At 40.3% G+C, this 7,830-nt stretch overlaps 1 pseudogene; it reads right to left on the bottom strand.

The window, feature by feature from the left end:
• Nucleotides 1–4,396: 4,396 nt before the first annotated feature.
• LOC123949572 lies at nt 4,397–4,779 on the bottom strand (annotated as a pseudogene).
• Between the last annotated feature and the right edge of the window lie 3,051 nt (nt 4,780–7,830).

Here is a 7,830-nt window from a genome sequence, read left to right as displayed (position 1 = left end):
AAAGTCAGAGCAGGAGTGACTGTATCCAAACTTCTGTCTCAGAACAGAAAGATTGCAGTCTGTTCTCCAGAGAACTGTCCAGGCCACACGGACTCTGTTTTTGTCTGTGTTACTAAAAACCACAGTGTCCTGGGTTGTGCATCCCACAGCAGCACTCCCAGCCCTCGCTTCCAGGTCCAGGCACTTCTCTGCCCTTTGTGCTTCTAAATCGCCAGCTGCCCTCAGTTTGAACACGTGCCCTCACAGCTCCAGATTTCAGGCTGGAGGGCTACTCTAAAGTCCTATCCCCGCTGCTAGCAGTCTGGGAGTCTGTGCCCAGTCTCCAGTGTGGGAGCCTTTTGCACTCAGGCAGTACAGGATCCTGGAGGCTCCCTCCCCCTTACATTTATCATCCAAAATCTGCCCCCAGAACCATGCACATGCCTCTCCCACCCCACCACATGCCTTGAAACCAACTTCTGGAGATATTTTGTTTGTAGAGATATGGATATACCTTCTTACATCTCAGGATGATTTTGTGGGTATTCAGAGTAGTCTGATAGATATCCAGCTCAATTCAGGGAACCGGTTGAAATAGGGTACTCTATTCCTGCTGTCTTTTTTTTTTTTTTTGCATTTTTTTAAATTTTTAATTTTTATTTGTTTATTTACAGCATAACAGTGTTCATTGTTTTGGCATCACACCCAGTGCTCCATGCCGTACGTGCCCTCCCTATTACCCACCACCTGGTTCCTCAACCTCCCCCCCCCACCCCCCTGCCACCCCTTCATAACCCTCTGGTTGTTTTTCAGAGTCCATAGTCTCTCATGGCTCATCTCCCCTTCCAATTTCCCACAACTCCCTTCTCCTCTCCATCTCCCCTTGTCCTCCATGTTCTTTGTTAGGCTCCACAAATAAGTGAAACCATATGATACTTGACTCTCTCTGCTTGACTTATTTCACTCAGCATAATCTCTTCCAGTCCCGTCCATGTTGCTACAAAAGTTGAGTATTCATCCTTTCTGATGGAGGCATACTACTCCATTGTGTAATGTACCACATCTTCCTTATCCATTCATCCGTTGAAGGGCATCTTGGTTCTTTCCACAGTTTGACGACTGTGGCCATTGCTGCTATAAACATTGGGGTACAGATGGCTCTTCTTTTCACTACATCTGTATCTTTGGGGTAAATACCCAGCAGTGCAATTGCAGGGTCATAGGGAAGCTCTATTTTTAATTTCTTGAGGAATCTCCACACTGTTCTCCAGAGTGGCTACACCAACTTGCATTTCCACCAACAGTGTAAGAGGGTTCCCCTTTCTCCACAACCTCTCCAACACACGTTGTCTCCTGTCTTGCTAATTTTGGCCATTCTAACTGGTGTAAGGTGATATCTCAATGTGGTTTTAATTTTAATCTCCCTGATGGCTAGTGATGATGAGCATTTTTTCATGTGTCTGATAGCCATTTGTATGTCTTCATTGGAGAAGTGTCTGTTCATATCTTCTGCCCATTTTTTGATATGATTATCTGTTTTGTGTGTGTTGAGTTTGAGGAGTTCTTTATAGATCCTGGATATCAACCTTTTGTCTATACTGTCATTTGCAAATATCTTCTCCCATTCTATGGGTTCCCTTTTTGTTTTGTTGATTGTTTCCTTTGCTGTGCAGAAGCTTTTAATCTTGATGAAGTCCCAAAAGTTCATTTTCGCTTTTGTTTCCTTGGCCTTTGGAGACATATCTTGAAAGAAGTTGCTGTGGCTGATATTGAAGAGGTTACTGCCTATGTTCTCCCCTAGGATTCTGATGGATACCTGTCTCACGTTGAGGTCTTTTATCCTTTTCGAGTTTATCTTTGTGTATGGTATAGAGAGTGGTCGAGTTTCATTCTTCTACATATCGCTGTCCAGTTTTCCCAGCACCATTTATTGAAGAGACTGTCTTTTTTCCATTGTATACTTTTTCCTGTTTTGTTGAAGATTATTTGACCATAGAGTTGAGGGTCCATAGCTGGGCTCTCTACTCTGTTCCACTAGTCTATGTGTCTGTTTTTATGCCAGTACCATGCTGTCTTGGTGATTACAGCTTTGTAGTAAAGCTTGAAATCAGGTAACGCGATGCTGCCAGTTTTGTTTTTGTTTTCAATGTTTCCTTAGCAATTTGGGGTCCCTTCTGATTCCATACAAATTTTAGGATTATTTGCTCCAGCTCTTTGAAAAATACTGGTGGAATTTTGATCAGAATGGCATTAAAAGTATAGATTGCTCTTGGCAGTATAGACATTTTAACAATGTTTATTCTTCTGATCCAAGAGCATGGAATGGGCTTCCATCTTTTTGTGTCTTCTTCAGTTTCTTTCATGAGTGTTCTGTAGTTCCTCGAGTACAGATCCTTTACCTCTTTGGCTAGGTTTATTCCCCGGTATCTTATGGTTCTTGGTGCTATAGTAAATGGAATCGATTCTCTAATTTCCCTTTCTGTATTTTCATTGTTAGTGTATAAGAAAGCCACTGATTTCTGTACATTGACTTTGTATCCTGCCACGTTACTGAATTGCTGTATGAGTTCTAGTAGTTTGGAGGTGGAGTCTTTGGGGTTTTCCATATAAAGAATCATGTCATCTGCGAAGAGAGAGAGTTTGACTTCTTCATTGCCAATTTGGATACCTTCTATTTCTCTTTGTTGTCTGATTGCCATTGCTAGGACTCTAATACTATGCTGATCAATAAGAGAAGAGAGAAGAACCACATGGTCCTCTCAATTGATGCAGAAAAAGTATTTGACAAAATCCAGCATCTGTTCCTGATTAAAACATTTCAACGTATAGGGATAGAGGGAACATTCCTGAACTTCATAAAATCTATCTATGAAAGACCCACAGCTAATATCATCCTCAATGGGAAAAAGCTTGCAGCCTTCCTGTTGAGATCAGGAACACGACAAGGATGCCTCTAACTTCTTTTTTTTTTTTTTTTTATTTTTTTTATTTTTTTATTTTTTTTATTTTTTTATTTTTTTTTCCTCCCTTTTTATTAATTTTTTCAGCGTAACAGTATTCATTCTTTTTGCACAACACCCAGTGCTCCATGCAAAACGTGCCCTCCCCATCACCCACCACCTGTTCCCCCAACCTCCCACCCCTGACCCTTCAAAACCCTCAGGTTGTTTTTCAGAGTCCATAGTCTCTTATGGTTCGCCTCCCCTCCCCAATGTCCATAGCCCGCTCCCCCTCTCCCAATCCCACCTCCCCCCAGCAATGTCATTTTATTTCCTTTGATTATCTGATTTGCTTTCATGCTCTTTTTTATATTTTAATTAGACTCTTCTCCTTTTTTTCCTAAAGATTTTATTTTATTTTATTTTTATTTTTTTATTTATTTTCAGTGTAACAGTATTCATTGTTTTTGCACCACACCCAGTGCTCCATGAAGTACATGCCCTATTACCCACCACCTGGTTCCTCAACCTCCCACCCCCCGCCCCTTCAAAACCCTCTGGTTGTTTTTCAGCGTCCATAGTCTCTCATGGTTCATCTCCCCTTCCAGTTTCCCTCAACTCCCTTCTCCTCTCCATCTCCCCTTGTCCTCCATGTTCTTTGTTAGGCTCCACAAATAAGTGAAACCATATGATACTTGACTCTCTCTGCTTGACTTATTTCACTCAGCATAATCTCTTCCAGTCCCGTCCATGTTGCTACAAAAGTTGGGTATTCATCCTTTCTGATGGAGGCATACTACTCCATCGTGATATGTACCACATCTTCCTTATTCATTCATCCGTTGAAGGGCATCTTGGTTCTTTCCACAGTTTGGCGACTGTGGCCATTGCTGCTATAAACATTGGGGTACAGATGGCTCTTCTTTTCACTACATCTGTATCTTTGGGGTAAATACCCAGCAGTGTAATTGCAGGGTCATAGGGAAGCTCTATTTTTAATTTCTTGGGGAATCTCCACACTGTTCTCCAGAGTGGCTACACCAACTTGCATTTCCACCAACAGTGTAAGAGGGTTCCCCTTTCTCCACAACCTCTCCAACACACGTTGTCTCCTGTCTTGCTAATTTTGGCCATTCTAACTGGTGTAAGGTGATATCTCAATGTGGTTTTAATTTTAATCTCCCTGATGGCTAGTGATGATGAGCATTTTTTCATGTGTCTGATAGCCATTTGTATGTCTTCATTGGAGAAGTGTCTGTTCATATCTTCTGCCCATTTTTTGATATGATTATCTGTTTTGTGTGTGTTGAGTTTGAGGAGTTCTTTATAGATCCTGGATATCAACCTTTTGTCTGTACTGTCATTTGCAAATATCATCTCTTCTCCTTTTGATAATTTAGTTTTCATTTCTGACATGATTTTTTGTCTTTTTTTTAATGAGAGAACAAATCTACACCTCTATTTACTTTTCATTAAATTTAAATCCTTGAGGTGTACAGTATCACACGGATTCTGTGGCCAATGGCTTTAGCAGGAAGGTTGCTTCGGAATTTGGCACGAACCATGCCGCTGTTTCCATGAGCATGAGTTACTTTTTCCCAGATTACTCTGGTTTTGTTTGGTTTGTCTCCAGGAGTCACTGTGTTGTTTTTTGGTTTGTACACGTAAGCACATCTCTTGCCTAGATAGAATTCCGTTCATCTCCAGCATATACACCTTCGATTTTAAGAAGAGCTGTGTGCTCCCTCTGGTTGCGGAGACCCCGCTTATAGCCAGCAAAAATGGCCTTGGACCACAGCCTTCCAGACATTATTCGGTGTTTTAGAGGAGTCCTGTTCCCAGTAGGCCTCACTTACTTGCGCCCAAAGTCGATTTTTTGTCTTTTTATTTTATTTTTTCCTGGGTTTAATCAACTCTCATTTAACTCCTTCCTGATTTAAAAATCTTTTTTTTTGGATTTTATATTTCTAATGCAACATTTTATTTTTGTATCCATAGATATATTTGCCATGTCTTTAGCTTTCCTCTCTCAGAGCATAATAACTAGGTGTTTGTAACTTCTTAAAGTTTTCCAGCTGAATTAATTGAAGAACATCTTGAACTTTTTCCTGACCCACAATTTTTTGGTAGAGGTTTACACTAGAGACAAGAAATTCCATGGGGAATGTGGCTCTTCATCACACTGTGAGGCTCAATTTATTTAAATAGTTTAAGCATCTCTGTATTGAAAAACAATCCTTGGTCTTCTAGTGAATGAATTTGTTTTCTAAACTAAAAAAAGGACCTTAAACTCACTGGCTAGATGTTTTCTGTACCTATTTTTCTTTTTTAAAGATTTATTTATTTATTTATTTGACAGACAGAGATCACAAGTAGGCAGAAAGGTGGGCAGAGAGAGAGGAGGAAGCAGGCTCCCTGCCGGGCAGAGAGCCTGATGTGGGGCTCGATTCCAGGACCCTGGGATCATGACCTGAGCTGAAGGCAGAGGCTTTAACCCACTGAGCCACCCAGGCGCCCCTGTACCTATTTTTCTGTGTCTAAATAGATGACCTAAAGACAGGCCATGGGGATGATTTCCTGAATCCTTCCCTTTGTGATTTATCTGCATCCCCATAGGCTGTTCATTTTCTAAATTATCATAGAACAGATGGAACTTTGTTGTATGGAAGCAAGACTGGCACTGTTAACTGGCAATAACAATCACAAAATCAAAATCACTAGAAAGGAATCCCAGTGTTATGGAAACAGTGCATCGGCAACTTGACCAGTAACTAGCTGTGCAACTCAGAAGTCAGTTAAACTCTCTCTTAGGTGCTTTATCTGTAAACTGAGAATGTATTAATAGTCTTCAAATTGCCTTTCAGCTCTAAAGTTTCTTCTGTTTCATCTAGTGCCTTGGCTGAGATGAAGCAGCTTAGCCCACTGGGGGCCTTCTATGTGGAGGAAGAATCCTGGTGGAAGAGCCTCCTGTGTTCCAGGGCACACTCTTTCAGTCTCTTCAGCCCAGGACATTCCTTTGAGTGATGAGCTCTTGCAACAAAGGTAGAAATTGTTCCTAATTCTAAGGATAAGAATCTTTATGTTCAAATCTTTGCTGTAAATCTGAGCTTTACTCAAGATAGGTAATGACATACCCAGAAGGATATCTTAGGTTAACTGAACGTGGGTATAAGGTTCCAAATCACTGTATTCTAGAGTGAATCACTTTTCCTCCCTGAGCCTCAGTTTCTGCCTCTGTAAAAAGGAGGTGGCTGAAGAGAATGTGCCCTCAACTTCTCCTTGGTATTCACATTCTGGGATTCCATGAAGCGTCACTTGGGGTCTAGCATCAGTTGTGGGAAAGAGGCCCTTGTGATGTGACTTTAAGTTCATTGCAATAGGTATTTCAGGCTCTCTATCACTTTTTATTTTGTTCTTATCAGATTTCTCATTGTGGCTTTATTTTAGAGGATAAAATTCTATCTGGTTAGGATCTAGAACATCATTTATCTACCTAGGCTTACATGTAATCCATGGATGATTAGCTTTTATCTGTGATCCTAGAATGAGGGTTTTATTTGGGAAGTGATGAGGGGAAGAGAAGATAATTTGTTACTAACTAACTGTCTTTCTTTTGGACAAGGGGGAAAGAGAAAGGAGAGAAAAAATGTAAATAAATATGCGGAAGTCTGAACTAATAGTAGCTATTACTTATTGAGAGCTTCCTGTTTGCCAGGCAACGTTCTTGAGTGCTTTATGTATTTTATCTCAAGTCTATTTCTTGCAACAACCATGTCAGATACGAATTTTTACCCTATTCTGATAAAAAAGGACCTTCTTACAGGGACACATGATACGTAGGTGACAGAGCTAAGAATGGGCTGCCAACTGCAGTGCTTCTTCCCAGACACCCTATTGTGGATCAGTCCCCGAGGAGAGAGAAAAGCAGATCAGCAGGTGTTCTTGTTTTGCTTTCTCCAGCTCTTTAGAGGTCCATGAACCTGGAACTCTTCCCTCCACTCAAAGCTGGGTCACCTCTGCCTTCAGCTATTCATCACCTGTGTGTCTCACAATGATCCCACGCACTCATCTGATACAACTGTCTTACATGTCCCTAATGAATTTTTTGTTTGTATTTAAAAATGTGTACTATGTGATCCAAATGGTAATCTCAACATACAAACTCAGACATTATATGTACATGACTGTGTAAGAGATTTGGTCTTTTAATGAGAATTAGAAAGTTTGTGTCCATGCAACACTGGACAAAACAAAGAACAGCAAATGTCTTCTATGGAACATAATGATTTAGCCACCCAGCTTACAGTGAACTTAACTGCAAAGTTGTAACACATGTGGCTTTGATCCAGTTCAGTAAAATGCCTGTGTCTGAAATAGAAATGAGTCACACCTGTGCTATATGTGGTCAAGATAGGCTGAAAGGAAAGTGTAGACAGCATTAAATAATCTAGTTCTTTCTTATCAGTTCTACTGGTTGGTCAGTTTATCATCAATCAGAAGTCTACATATATTCTGAGCCCCATCTGTAAGATTGACACTTAGATGCTGGGTGGGTTTTAGGAGTAATGAACTGAAGACAAATAAGCAACATAAAACCACAGTAAGCAATAAGTCAATATAAAAATCAATTGTAATAAATTGTATGGTTCCAGTTGCAGGTGGTAGAGAATATCTTCATTTCGAAATTCAACTCAACGACCATTTACTGGGCACTTACTAGGTATTTAGTTCTGAAGATTCAGACATAAATAAGCTCAACTTAGTAAGGGAGACAGATACAGAAACAATAATTATAATAAAATTTGCTAAATACTCCAGTAGAAAGATGTAAAAAACATAGAAGAAGTGTTGGCCGGAGTGGAATGATAAGTGGTGTCTGATCTAAGCATTAAAGCAAGAATAAACACGAATC

Source organism: Meles meles, chromosome 8 (assembly GCF_922984935.1).
Source record: "Meles meles chromosome 8, mMelMel3.1 paternal haplotype, whole genome shotgun sequence".
Lineage (NCBI taxonomy): Eukaryota > Metazoa > Chordata > Mammalia > Carnivora > Mustelidae > Meles > Meles meles.
Note: the sequence above shows the minus strand (reverse complement) of the source record. Positions and strands in the feature narration are given on the sequence as shown.